At 43.9% G+C, this 15,594-nt stretch overlaps 1 protein-coding gene across 9 annotated transcripts in view; it reads left to right on the plus strand.

Moving 5' to 3' along the window:
- Positions 1–15,594, plus strand: part of APBB2 (amyloid beta precursor protein binding family B member 2) — a 505,529-nt gene that overhangs the window by 228,493 nt on the left and 261,442 nt on the right. The window lies entirely within an intron of this gene.

Consider the following 15,594-nt stretch of genomic DNA (forward strand, 5'->3'; position numbering starts at 1 on the left):
ATTTACAAAAATGTGAGGGGTGTACTCACTTTTGTGAGATTCTGTATGTAAAGAATCAGATATATAACATCAGTTAGTTACATCTTTTGATGTCATACTGGTGATGATGGTTTGGCCAGTTTGTTGAAGGGGAGATGGGCAATCCAATGGGGATCTTGAATTGTAAACATTTAAAAATCCCTGTTCTAAACTGTGCCTGTAGCTATAGTACTATTCAGTAGTGGAACTGTGTGGCACCTGTCGAGGCCCCAGGAATTAGGAGCAATGGGTCTGCACTAGCCAATCACTGCTGTCATTGTTGTCAGGTGTAAACAAACAGTTAGAAGAGGAATGCTTCCACTACTTGCTCTCTCTTTCCAGCTGTGCTTTTTTAAGATGATGTTTTCAGTCAGAGCCTGGAAATGGAGATAGGTTGGAAGTCTTCCTTTCTTCTGGCTCTTTGTCTACAAATGACAGCAGTGATCTGCTAAGCTGTCACTGTATCTGGTAGGCTGTGCTCTACAATATACTATGAAACAGTCAGGGCCTGCACTTGAACCTGGGACCTCTGCTGTGTCTGGCAATGTCTCTTTTCACTGAGCTATCTTGAGGTGCTGGACTGCACCCTCTCAGATCTGGTCTGCTTTCTGACTACACTTCTGTTTGGTCTTTACCTGCTTATCTGCTACTGGATCCCAGCTTGATCACCTTCTGACGCGGGCTCACCTGAGGTGCGGATTCTAAGTTCTAACCAATGTTCACCAGAGCTCCTTATGGTTGAGATATATTTTGTTAGTACCAGGTTGCGGTCCTCAGAATCGCCACACCAGGAAGTGAGAAAGCTGGGGTCCAGTAACAGATATACCTGGAAGGATCAAACAGAAGTGTACTCGGTAAACAAATAAAAGGCTGGTAACGCCTTTGGGCTTTACCAGCTGCAAGTTGCAGGTTGGGATGAGGCAAACGCATAGTCGAGGAACATATCAAGGGTCGATGACGAGTGGTTGCAAAATATGGACGACAGCAGTGAAGACAAGCGTGAGCTACTATCAAACAGGTAGTGCAGAGACGTGGCTTAAATCAGGAAGTTCATGGGAGGAGCAAAGAGTTTCAGTGGAACTCAAGGAACAAGGCAGGGTTGTCCAGCATCTCAGATAGCTTAATAGAGAAAAATAATTGCCAGACTCAGCAGAGGTCCCAGGTTCAGGTACAGTTCCTGAGAGAAACTCTGTTACCCTGCCCCTTCTCAGAACACCCCTTAGGCCTCCCACTGCGTTAGCAGCAACAAAGCAAAAGAAAGTGGTTGGATGACAAAGCGCAAGATTGATTAAAAGCATGTAGTTATACTATGCTACCACTGCTTGTCATCAACATTAGAGAAAAGACTATGTAGCTGCTATCTGTGCCTGTGTTGACTTTAAAGGGGTAGTTCAGGCTCTTGTGGGCCATGAGGGTGGTGTGCAGTGCTTAATCTGGATTCTGTTTCTGCAAATCAAATTTATAGGGGGCCCATACAAGTCCCTAGTAAATTATGCTTCTCTCTTTTTTGCTGGGCTGTATGATATACACTCATGACCCCTGCACCCTGGGCCCTAGGCTGTGTGTTAGAGGCTTCTGACACTTGCACTCTGTCCTCTAGGCTCTATGCTAGAGTCTTCTGAATGACCTCTGCATTCTGCATGCTAGGCTGTATGTTTAAGTCATCTAACCCTTATACTCTGTGCCCTAGGCTGTGAGTTAGAGACTCTGTGCCCTAGGCTGTATGTTAGAGTCTTCTGACCCCTGCACTTTGTGCCCTTGGTTGTACATTACACATTAATGGACACTGCACTCTGTAGACTTGGCAGTACATTAAACTTCTTATCATTGGTATCTCCACCTCATCCCCTTCAGCCTTTTGTTACCTGTCATGGTAGTTAGGGTATGGTATAGTGGGTGCCCATTAAAATTTTGTTTTGGGACCCAGTAATATAGTTGTGCTACTGGTACTATCATTCTGTGCTAAAATATATAAATTACAAATGAGCAGCTGCTTAAAGTCAGCAGCTACAAATACTGCAGTGCCTGACTTTAACCACTTGGGATCCGCGCTATTGCCAAATGACGGCATTAGCGCGGATCTACTTTTCCGGGACTACGTCTATTGACGTCGTCCCGTGCACGAGCGGCCTGTGCGCCCCCTGAGGGGCGCGCGCAGCGCGCTCTGTGATCGGCGAGTCCATGAGACTCGCCTGATCACCGATCCGTGGAAGGGGTCGATCCCGACCCCTTATCACGTGATCAGCTGTCAGCCAATGACAGCTGATCATGTGATAGAACGGAGCCGGTAATCGGCTATTATTCCTCCTCGCGCTGTCAGAAAAAAAAAAGCCGATCACCGGCGGCCGTGATCGGGACATCAGTCCCGATCACGGCCAGCAATACAAGCCACCACCTGCCCCCTGCCAGTGCCCACCTGCCCGCTGAAGTGCCATCCTGAATAAAAGTAAGTGCCCCCCGTCAGTGCCACCCAGCAGTGCCCATAGTGCCCACAGTGCCACCCACAGTGCCCACAATCTGCCTCAAAGGTGCTGCACCCCAGTGCCGCCCATCAGTGCCCAGCAGTGCCGCCCATCAGTGCCCAGCAGTGCCGCCCATCAGTGCCCAGCAGTGCCACCTATCAGAGCCACCTATCAGTGTCACCTATCAGTGCCCATCAGTCCCATCTATCAGTGGTACCTATCAGTGCCCATCCGTGCCACCCATCCGTGCCACTTATCCGTGCCACCCATCCGTGCCATCTTATCTGTGCCCATCTTTGCCCATCAGTGCCGCCTTATCTGTGCCCATCGGTGCCGCCTTATCTGTGCCTATTAGTGCCGCCTTAACTATGCCTATCAGTGCCCACCAGTGCAGCCTATCAGTGCCCACCAATGCAGCCTATCAGTGCCCACCAATGCAGCCCATCAGTGCCCACCAATGCAGCCTATCAGTGCCGCCTAATCAGCGCACTTCAATGAAGGAGAAAAATGACCCGTTTGCAAAATTTTATAACAAACTATTAAAACATGATTTTTTTTTTTTTTGCATCTTTTTTTGTTTGTTTAGCAAAAAATAAAACTCCCAGCTGTAACTAAATACCACCAAAAGAAAGCTCTATTTGTGGGAAAAAAAATGATAAAAATTTCATTTGGGTACAGTGTTGTATGACCACGCAATTGTCATTCAAAGTGCATCAGCGCTGAAAGCTGAAAATTGGTCTGGGACTGAGGGGGGTTTAAGTGCCCAGTAAGCAAGTGGTTAAAATAAGGACACGTACCTGTCCAGGGTGCTCATGATGTCCTCAAACTAAGCTGACCCATCCCTCGGCTCCCAGTTGGAGGCGCCGGCATCTTCAGTAATGGACTCAAGAAGTGAAGCCTTATGGCTTCGCAGCCTGGTTCCCTACTGCGCATGCGCAAGTCGCGCTGCCCATCCAGACTGGTCTCTGCTGTCTTCTAGGACCTGTTTGTCTCCCAGAAAACAGCGGGGGTGGAGGAGGGGCCAGGCATGGCGTAGATCGCCACAGATTCTGCGGCGATCTATCGCCGGAAGTGCGATAAAATACCTGTATTAGACAGGTATCTGCTCCCCCTCCCGCCTGAAAGGTGCCAAATGTGACACCGGAGGGGGGGGGAAGGAACCTGATAAGGGGAAGTTCAATTTTTGGGTGGAACTCCGCTTTAAGCAATCTGTGACACTAGATGCAAGAATTCTGATAAATCTATAAAGCAGCGCTAAAAAATCTAAATCAGCCAAACCTAGCTGGTAAATAAGCAGCAAGGAAATAGGCATAGCATGGAAGGGTTATTTTAGGTTATCCTGTGCTGATAAAAAAAGTAGGTAGGGTGTCATTGTTGTCCTTATACACATGCTAGTTTCTGTATGCCATGCTGATCCTCCTCATTGTTAAGTTATTGACCAAGAACAAGTCAGTCATTTAAAATATTGAAGCCAGAGACAACCAGGCAGCTACAATTGTTAGAAGGAAAGTGGAAGCCTATTTATCTCTACTCATATAGGTTGACCCTTCATCCTAAACTAATCGATGTCGACTGTGTAATGTAGTGCCTGTGCTGATATCCCTGAAAGCCTGTACGGCTGCTTTCAATAATTTAGCTTTATTTCCATTTTTAATAGTTTTATAACCATATTTTACTGTTCTCCATTTATAACTTTGAATCTAGAAAGCAGATTTGTTGAAATTAAGAATTTCTCTAATGTCTGAAAAAGAACTTAGCAAGTTTACGTACTTTCCATATGAGGGCAGAAGAGCCATGTTAACAGCTGTATGTTGAGCGGAATGTTATTGGTTGGCTGTCCAGTACCTTACCCCTCCCAAACAGTCACTGACCTCCCATTCTACAATGTCATACTGACACATACAGTGTACCGGGGGTATAAGAAGAAGGCGGTACTTCAGGGGATTCATCCAATAGGATCCAACATAAATCTACTCCCCTATAGTGAACTGGTAAAGGTGTTCCCACGGCCAGGAGCAAATGTCTTTCATCCTGCATCCTCTGACTCTTTCCTGACTTCCATACTTCACATGAATGAAACATTTCCCCACCTCCTTTTTTAGGACATTCCTGCTGCAGGTAATAACATTGGCCATACAAAGCAATTTTTATGCAATATCAGTCAATTATTTTAAGCAGCTTTCAAAGACAATGGAGTGGTACATTGTGATACAGTGATAGGTCGCCAACATTTTATGGTTGAATATATATTTTATTAAAACAATCCAAGTGCTTGAACAAAAAGAAAAGTACGGTACATGATATCCAGTCTCAGATCTATAAGTACAATGTACCAAAACAATACTCATAGGGGGTTAATCCCCCTAGAAGAGGAACATGATCATTGAAAGCACACATTTTATGAAGAGTAAAACAAAATCAAACTCTGTTAGATAAGTACAGCAAGGAAATTGCTTCACTCCCATAGAATCAATGTCTTTGGGGGGTAGGGGTGTTCTTCAGTATATATACATTCAGTACAGTGACTGATAATTCAAGATAAGAGTCTGGATATATTCAGTGAAAAAAAAAAGAAAAAAGGTATGTATAGAAAATAAAGAAAAGAGTAAGGAAGAAAATTAGGCAGAGGAGAATGTAAGAGCAAAGGAGAGAGGATAGAACAGAAAAAGAGAAGTAGAGATAAAGCCTAGTAGTAGTAGTAGACATTAGTTCTCTTGGCATCCATGGAAGAAAAATTAAGCATACGAATAATAGGAGATATTTTACAGTGTTAGCCGCTTACGCATCGCCAATATTTTAGATCAATGGTGTCAAACTGAATTTCATCATGGGCCGCATCAGAAGTATGGTTGCCCTCAAAGGGCTGATTGTATCTGGAGTGCGCTACATAAAGAGTGCAGGGTTCAGGAGTGCACTATGTACAGAATGCAGAGTTTAGAAATGTGGTATGCACAGAGTGCAAGGTTCAGGAGTGCGTTAGAGTTCAGGGTTAGTGCTGTGTACAGAGTGTAGGGTTTCGGAGTACACTATGCACAGAGTGCAACCCCAACCCCCCTCCCGGAAGCTTTCTAACGTCTCTCTCTCCTACCTTGACTGGCTCTAGTACCTCCCTGAGTAGGTGGCTCTGCTTCACCTTGCAGGGAGCTGATGGTGAGAGCTGGAGTTGGCGGGGTGGAGTTTTGCCATGTTCTGGCTGCAAAAACTGGGTGCCAGGGCCACATGAGAAGGCCTGGAGGGCTGGATTTGGTCCGCGGGCCTTGTGTTTGACATACAGTATCACAAAAATGAGTACACCCCTCAAATTTTTGCAAACATTTTATTATATCTTTTCATGTGACAACACTGAAGAAATTACACTTTTCTACAATGTAAAGTAGTGAGTGTACAGCTTATAGCCTAGGCCATCTTTATGTAGAGCAACAATTCTTTATTTCAGATCCTTAGAGAGTTAATTGCCATGTTGAACTTCCAGCGACCAGTATGAGAGAGTGAGAGCGGTAACACCAAATTTAACACACCTGCTCCCCATTCACACCTGAGACCTTGTTTCATTAACGAGTCATATGTCCCTGGGGAGGGAAAATGGCTAATTGGGCCCAATTTGGACATTTTCACTTAGGGGTGTACTCACTTTTGTTGCCAGCGGTTTAGACATTAATGGCTGTATGTTGAGTTATTTTGAGGAGACATAAAATTTACACTGTTATACAAGCTGTACACTCACTACTTTACATTGTAGCAAATTTCTTCAGTGTTGTCACATGAAAAGATATGATTAAATATTTACAAAAATGTGAGGGGTGTACTCACTTTTGTGAGATACTGTATGTGTTTTAGAAAATGTCATGAAGGTTGATATACAAAAGCCAAATACACTGTTCACTTTGCAAAGAATACCCAACCGTGTGCAATGAAATAAAAAAAAAAACACTTTGCTTTTACATGATTGGATGATGGATTGGTGATTGGTGCAACTGCACTTTGCCTTTAGTAAATCAACACCATGGCATCTATGGAAACTGTTGTGGGTAGTTTGCATTTATTTATTGGGTTGTTTTTTTGCAATTAAATATGGTTTAAGGTCGCTAAAAGTGTTTGAATGTGGCTGAAGACTCTCTCATTGGAGGGTAGAGAGGGATAGAGGGCAGTCCACTCTATTGGGCGGAGACCGCCCTCCTTCACCAGTCAATTATGAGGTATCGAACTGATATAAAAAACAATTTTAATTACATCAGTATGGAATTTGGGAATGACAAAACATTAAGTTTCCACCAAAATCATATGATATGTTTAAAATAAACAGTTTAAAGGGAGTCCAGCTCCCCTTTCTTAGACTCAATGCTAAATATTTTAATAAAATGGAGGTTAAGATTGCTCACTTGGGACTATGCTATTCTATCTACCCTGACAGGGCCTGTTCATCTTGCTGCACCCGTTGCCAGCTGGAGGGAGTGGATACACAGGCAAACACAAGCTTGGAGAGCAGGTTGCTGCCACCCTATGTTTTCACTGCCAGAGAAGCTGGGGTGATGCTGAGGGACGGGGAGAAAGGCACTTCCATGTGACTCCATAGACTTTAGCTCTCACAGCAGCTAGGTTAGTAGCAGGTGGCTAAATTGTTACAGAGATGCTTACTCAGATAAGCCATGATTGTTGCCTCAGGTGCTCACCTCCTGCTTTATTACCTTATCTTCATGCATCTTGCTGCAAACCCAGCCACCACTATAGAATAGGGTGACCAGACATCCCCAGTTTCCAAGGACAGTCCCCGGATTGAGGACACTGTCCCCGGACCAAGTCTGTCCCCGGTTTTGTCCCCGGATTGGATTTGAACAGAGGCTGGGGCAATTCAAAATCCTAAAAATTTTTTTAACAAAAAATCAAAATTACACACCCCCGCTCCGCCGCTCCTACTAGCTTAGGGGATGTCATGTTTACCTTACCATCCAATCTAAGACACGATCGTGTTACAAAATATTGCGGCACCCCTGGTCTCCCTTTTTTTCAAATTTTGCTCATTGCGATTTACTGGCCCTGGCCTCTGGCCTTGGGCCATTTTTGGTCAGCCATTCGAGCATAGCCCAGTGCCCATCCTTCCATTCCAGTCATCATTGACTTTTCATCAGTGGGCATTTACACATCCATTTTGTCTTTCAACAAATATCCCCCGAGGAAGCCCCAGTGGGCGAAACATGTCGGGACACAATTGCTGAAAAACTTCAATCCATCTATACTTTATAATGTGTAACTGTACTGCGCAATGTTTGATATAGCCATCTTTATTGGTTTTAAATGTCTGTGTTATTGTTGAATAAACTTTGTTATATCTTTATAAGTTATATGGTTTCTTTGTCTGTGTATATGACACCCGGAAAGTACCATTAAACAACCTCCTGAAATCCTTAGGGGGGTGTATTTTCTCCATTATCTGTGCTCCTTTCTGATGATCCTGTGCTGGTCGGAGCAAAGGGAATATTTTTTTCAGTATCGGGTCAATGTTCTTTTGCCTTGGCTCAAGTCCCAGACCAGTGGCCTACCTGCTTATCTCCTTGCCTTCTGTGGCGGAGTGATCTTCCTCTGCTACCAACTCAGTTGTAGCCGGGGCCCAGAGATTAACCAGTTGCCGACCGCCGCACGCCGATGTACGTCGGTACAATGGCACGGGCAGGCATAAGGACATACATGTACGTCCCTTGCCTCCCGCGGGCCTGCGGCGGTCGGTATTCGTTCGGGAGCGATCCCGGACGAGGGGACGGCCATTCATTCATGGCCACCCCCTCGCGATCGCTCCCGACGAATAGAAATCCCCGGTGACATCACTTCCTCTCCTGTAATGTAAACACAGGAGAGGAAGTGATGTATTCTCTCCTCCGTGTCGGTATTTTTCGTTCCGACACGGAGGAGAGCGGATCAGTAAGTTGCACCAACACTCTACACACACAGTAGAACATGCCAGGCACACTCACACCCCCCCCTTTACCCCCCGATCACCCCCCCAATTACCCCTGCCCCCCAGTCACAGTGACACCAATGTCATTTTTTTTTTTTTTTTTTTTTTTTTTGCATTGGTGTCATTTGTGACTGTAATAACTGTTAGGGCAGTTAGAGTTAGCCCCCTTTAGTTCTAATGTACCCCCCTAACCCCCCCAATAAAGGTTTAACCCCGTGATCACCCCCCGTCGCCAGTGTCACTAAGGCTGGGTTCACATTGCAGCGGTTTATGAGAACGAATGTGATTCGCACCGCACTGCAGTGCAAATCACATCCGATCTCTGTGCGATTCGAGTTCAGCCATTCGCCGCACCCGCCACCCCCGCCGCACCCGCCGCAAATTCGCACGGGACCCTTTTTTTGGCCCGCAGCAGAATCGGATCGCATGGGTGTTCACACCATGCGATCCGAGTTTGCAGATCGCACTGCGATATGCGAACTGATCTGGGGGTGTCAGTAACATTTCACTGACACTCCCAGCAGTTCGCATAGGGCAGTGTGAACTGCCGCCGGGAGGCATGCGATGCGGGAGCCCGCCGCGGATTCGCGGCGTTTCCGCATCGCTCCAGTGTGAACCCAGCCTAATAAGCGATCATTTTTCTGATCGCCGTATTAGTGTCACAGGTGACGCTAGTTAGGCAGGTAGGTATTTAGGTTCGCCGCAGCTTTTTATAGCGCCAGGGACCCCCATATACTACCGCATAAAGCCCCCTGATTGCCCCCTAGTTAACCCTTTCACCAGTGATCACCATATAACTGTTACAGGTGACGCTGGTTGGTTAGTTATTTTTTTATAGTTTCAGGGCACCCGCCATTTATTACCTAATAAAGGTTTAACCCCCTGATCACCCGGCGGGTGTCATTTGTGACTAATAACTGTTAGGGCAGTTAGGGTTAGCCCCCTTTAGTTCTAAGGTACCCCCCTAACCCCCCCAATAAAGGTTTAACCCCGTGATCACCCCCCGTCGCCAGTGTCACTAAGGCTGGGTTCACATTGCAGCGGTTTATGAGAACGGATGTGATTCGCACCGCACTGCAGTGCAAATCACATCCGATCTCTGTGCGATTCGAGTTCAGCCATTCGCCGCACCCGCCGCACCCGCCGCAAATTCGCACGGGACCCTTTTTTTGGCCCGCAGCAGAATCGGATCGCATGGGTGTTCACACCATGCGATCCGAGTTTGCAGATCGTACTGTGATATGCGAACTGATCTGGGGGTGTCAGTAACATTTCACTGACACTCCCAGCAGTTCGCATAGGGCAGTGTGAACTGCCGCCGGGAGGCATGCGATGCGGGAACCCGCCGCGCATTCGTGGCGTTCCCGCATCGCTCCAGTGTGAACCCAGCCTAATAAGCGATCGTTTTTCTGATCGCTGTATTAGTGTCACAGGTGACGGTAGTTAGGCAGGTAGGTATTTAGGTTCGCTGCAGCTTTTTATAGCGCCAGGGACCCCCATATACTACCGCATAAAGCCCCCTAATTGCCCCCTAGTTAACCCTTTCACCAGTGATCACCATATAACTGTTACAGGTGACGCTGGTTGGTTAGTTATTTTTTTATAGTTTCAGGGCACCCGCCATTTATTACCTAGTCTCACTAGTGTACCCCTAAATTTAGGGGTGTCTACTTTCCAAAATGGGGTCATTTGGGGGGGTTTGTGCCATCTTGGCATTTTATGGCCTTCAAAACTGTAACGCCCTTAGAAAGCCTGAAGGCGGTGCTTGGTTTTCGGGGCCCCGTACGCGGCTAGGCTCCCAAAAAGTCCCACATATGTGGTATCCCCATACTCAGGAGAAGCAGCAGAATTTATTTTGGGGTGTCATTTCACATATGCCCATGGCATGCGTGAGCAATATATCATTTAGTGACAACTTTGTGAAAAAAAAAAAAAAAAAAAAAAGTTTGTAATTTTCCCGCAACTTGTGGCAAAATATAAAATATTCCATGGACTCAACATGCCTCTCAGCAAATAGCTTGGGGTGTCTACTTTCTAAAATGGGGTCATTTGTGGGGGTTTTGTGCCATCTTGGCATTTTATGGCCTTCAAAACTGTAATAGGTAGTGAGAAGTGAACTCAAAAATTTACGCCCTTAGAAAGCCTGAAGGCGGTGCTTGGTTTTCGGGGCCCCGTACGCGGCTAGGCTCCCAAAAAGTCCCACATATGTGGTATCCCCGTACTCAGGAGAAGCAGCAGAATTTATTTTGGGGTGTCATTTCACATATGCCCATGGCATGCATGAGCAATATATCATTTAGTGACAACTTTGTTAAAAAAAAAAAAAAAAAAAAAAAGTTTGTAATTTTCCCGCAACTTGTGGCAAAATATAAAATATTCCATGAACTCAACATGCCTCTCAGCAAATAGCTTGGGGTGTCTACTTTCTAAAATGGGGTCATTTGTGGGGGTTTTGTGCCATCTTGGCATTTTATGGCCTTCAAAACTGTAATAGGTAGTGAGAAGTGAACTCAAAAATTTACGCCCTTAGAAAGCCTGAAGGCGGTGCTTGGTTTTCGGGGCCCCGTACGCGGCTAGGCTCCCAAAAAGTCCCACATATGTGGTATCCCCATACTCAGGAGAAGCAGCAGAATTTATTTTGGGGTGTCATTTCACATACGCCCATAGCATGTGTGAGCAATATATCATTTAGTGACAACTTTGTGTAAAAAAAAATAAAATTTTTTTTTTTTGTCATTATTCAATCGCTTGAGGCAAAAAAATAAAATATTCAATGGGCTCAACATGCCTCTTATCAATTTCCTTAGGGGGTCTACTTTCCAAAATGGGGTCATTTGGGGGGGTTTTGTACTGCCCTGCCATTTTAGCACCTCAAGAAATGAGATAGGCAGTCGTAAACTAAAAGCTGCGTAAATTCCAGAAAACGTACCTTAGTTTGTAGATGTGACAACTTTTGCGCAAACCAATAAATATACAATTATTGACTTTTTTTTTACCAAAGACATGTGGCTGAATACATTTTGGCCTAAATGTATGACTAAAATTGAGTTTATTGGATTTTTCTAATAACAAAAAGTAGAAAATATCATTTTTTTTCAAAATTTGCGGTCTTTTTACGTTTATATCGCAAAAAATAAAAATCGCAGAGGCAATCAAATACCATCAAAAGAAAGCTCTATTTGTGGGAAGAAAAGGACGCAAATTTTGTTTGGGTACAACATTGCATGACCGCGCAATTACCAGTTAAAGCAGCGCAGTGCCAAAGTGTAAAAAGACCTCTGGTCATTTACCAGCAAAATGGTCCGGTCTGAAAGTGGTTAAGAGTTGACAGTCTGTGTGACGGGCAGAAAGTCGCTACTTGCCGCCATTACTAGTAAAAAAAAAAATATGTCCCCGGATTTCATTTTAAAAATCTGGTCACCTTACTATAGAAGTCTGAGGATTGGCCTGGAAGTTCCTTATGTTCACTAGTAGCGGCCAGCTGGATCACAGGGAGCCTTTATCCACAATGCCTCATTATTATATATCAATAGCAGTCGATCTATCAGCATTGATGGGGCTATATGATCGCTCTGTCTACTGATCAGTCACACAGCCAGCTAAAATTTACACAGCTGGATTAAAGATCACCCAGCGCCTCAATTTTGAGTGCTTGTGTTGTGATACCAGCTGAACTCCCCTTCTGCTTTTGTGAATGACGGTGCTTATCTATATTGTGCTTCTGCTGCCAGACACCAGCACTGACAATAACACCTAATTAAAGTTATTGTAAACCATTGAAATGAACAATGAACAAAGCATATCCTTCTATAGTGTGTAGTTACCTCTATCCAAAACACTTAGTGTGATTTTTTTTGTCTCCTCTCTCATTCCTCTGCTATCTGCATCAGTCAATCACAGTGGTCACATGACCTAAATGCTCGCCTCCTGGCATCTAGAATTTCCTAAAGGGTCAGGAGGCAGCATCAGGAAGGGGTTAAGTGTAAACAGCTCTTGGCTCCAGTACCAGCCCTTTTAGAGAATACAGGACCAAGTATAATTTTGTGGTGCTACGTATTTTGTATGGAATTTGTTAATGATAACAAAAAAAGGCAGTAAAATAGATCTAGCAACAATGGACACTCCAGGGATAATGGATCCACCCAGCAACGATGGACTCCCAACAGCCAACTTTATTTGACCTGCCAGCAGCCAGCTACATTAGACTCCTCCCTCAATAGTGTCCCTCCCAGCAACGATTGACCCCCTGCAACATAAGAACCACCCCCAGCAAAAATATATCCCCCACCAGCAACAATAGACCCCCCTGTAAAAACAGATCCCCCAGAAACAATAGATTCTCCAATAACCAGCATCCCCCCAGCAGCCAGCAACAAAGACCCCTCTCTCAACATCCCTCCCAGCAACGACTGACCCCCCCCCCCCAGCTACATAAGACCCACCCCAGCAACAATAGCTCCCCATGAGCAACAGAAGTACTCCCCAACAACAATAGAACCCATTCCTCCACAAAAATAGATCCTCTCCAGCACCTCTTGCCATTACATACATTCAGTTTTGAAGGGTGCAGGAACTGCGTTCCTCCACGTTCCTGCTGAAAAAAAAACCCTGAACAGGACCAATCAACTTTGTCCATTTAAAAGAGTTTTTTCTACTTGGTGGCGATACTTCTTTATTCATTTGTGTCTTTTATATTTGCTTGGAGTTCCACTTTAACTAGATGGTTTTGAAACGAATGATTTTCCCATTGTGTTTAGAAATGGCTACTGAACTCAGAAAGCAAAAGTTTTTTTTGTCTATTCCCAAACACTGTGATCTTAATGTGTATTGTCTCCCTCTATTTCGTAAATTGCTGTGCAGTGTTGAATAGATCCTGTATTAGAACATTAAGAATAATCTTGTCTATCTTGCTCCACGTGTAGCACATTTGCTTTGTATAGTAGAAATTTGTATTGAGCATATCTAGTTGAATCAGGTTTTGTGCATTTAGTGTCTGGTTTGCAGTCTAGTAGTTCCTTCCCTGGTCACTGTGCCAGGCTCGCTCTTGGCGTTGCTATTAATGATAGATTGGACTGAAGGGAGGGTCTGTGTGATGAGAAGAGCACTCACACTAATAGAACACATCCACTAAATCAATTGAGCCCAGTGCTGCAATGCACCTTCAGCAAGAAGAAGGTTAGAAGCTGTGAGAACAATGTGATGTTTTATTTCTATTGCTGACCCATGAAATGTGTTTCACATCTAATAACTTTCATTATACATTTACATAAAGAATCATCAGCAGAGTACGTTAAGCCTGTGGCTTGCCAAGTGGAGGTACATTTCAACTTTTATTTCCTAATGTATAAATATTTATAGGCTGGGTTTGCTGTGGCATTTTCCATTCATTAAGTAAAACGTGGTGCTGTTAAATTCAGTGTCCATCTGGAAGCAGAGATGTTAATGTACAGCACAGGCATTTTAAGGCAATTGATGATGGCTTAGTTGCAGCATTGAATTTATTCTTTCCCAAGCTTGCGTCCTGAGCAGAACTAGTCAGAAAATACATCACTGTCTCCGAGAAATCAATTAAGCTGTGATGTGTTTTGCACACAGGGCTATAATTTCTTTATTGCTCCCGTCGCTGGAGTTGGCTGGCGTAGGCGGTCTTTCTCCAGGACAGCAACATGTGGTGTCCTCGTAGACTTATCATTATTGGGGAGGTAAAGAGCTCTCCTTCATTAGCATTCTTCAACTCCTCCTTTCCAAAATCACTAACGCTCCCAGGTCTAATTAGGATACCGGTGGACCTGATTACACATCCGTCTTCTGTTGAGTGCTAGCTTTGGGATTTATCCCATGGATGGGAAGAATGAAGCTCATTGGTGCTACCTGCCCTTTAGCTAACAAAGGATGCTGATAGCAGGACAACTGGGAATACACCAGAGAAAGGACACTAGTAAGTAAGCTGCTCCTCCCTGCTTTACTTGTTGCTTCTTCAACTGTCTCTGTATTATGTCTATTGTGGATTGAACAGTGCTGTATTGCGGTTAGGGTTCTGAAGGCTGTAAAGTAGCAGTATTTGTGATTTTATGCAGTATGAGATTGCTGACTGGCAGGCTGAGTATCGATCGGTACCAAAGTTAATGTACAATAATGCTGCCTAGTGAAAATATGGCTTGATAATAACTCTAATGTAGCGTCTTTTGTATTAGGCATCTCTATTTTGTTGCTTTGTAATATTACCATAAAAAACATAGGCCCAGGTAACAGCACAGGGCACATAAATCACATAAATGGAAACCATTTTAAAGTGGACCCCTCTAATTAAATGAAAAAAATAATTATATTATATATAAAATAATGTAAATAGGATGAAATGAAAGCTGTTATAGTTAATTGCCATTTCTTTTTACTTGTATGGCTGTGAGGAACTTGATAATATCTAAATTAACAACTCCCTGACTCCTAAAAGCCTGACAAAGGAATGGTCCATGATACAGTAAACCTTTCCATTTACTTACAGAAGAAGGCCATTTAATGATTTAGAACCCTCAGCTCATTAACTTCCATAGAAGAGCTGAGGTTTGTTTCTGCTGTCCCAGTCCTTATCTCAGACCATCAGTGCTAACATGGATGGATGTTAAGGTAGGTACACTGGCTTATACCGCTTAGTGTAATGAAACACCATAGGTGGGTGATGGGAATATCAAAATAATTATGCGTTTGTTAGAAAAGTAAACACAAGCAATCAGTTGCTGCCTTTGAATAATTTATTGTATGCAATTTCTGTAGGAAATGGAAGTTTGATTGACAAGAGGGGATGCTATTATTAGAAAGTTAAAAGAATAAGGACAGACACACAGAAGAAAATTAACCAAATATGTTAGTATATCAAAGGCGACCAAAACAAGATTAAGTGATAAAAAAAATAATTTGGGGAAAAATAACATTGAGCAACATAACCAGGGTAGTAGAATGTAAAAGAATATGTGCACTTGTTAATTCATGAATTTATCACCATGTATTTGCAATACTTCAACAAAAACTTACAAAGCCATAAAAATAAAATAAAAAAAAGAGGCTAAAGATATTTATTTATTTATTTTTTGTTAATTTTTGTTTCACACACCTTCACCCACAATTTCAAACACCTGACATTTTTTTTGCTGTCAACCAGTATGT

The sequence above is a fragment of the Lithobates pipiens genome, unplaced genomic scaffold, assembly GCF_037356315.1.
Source record: "Lithobates pipiens isolate NorthernLeopardFrog02 unplaced genomic scaffold, aLitPip1_a1.2 Scaffold_13, whole genome shotgun sequence".
NCBI lineage: Eukaryota > Metazoa > Chordata > Amphibia > Anura > Ranidae > Lithobates > Lithobates pipiens.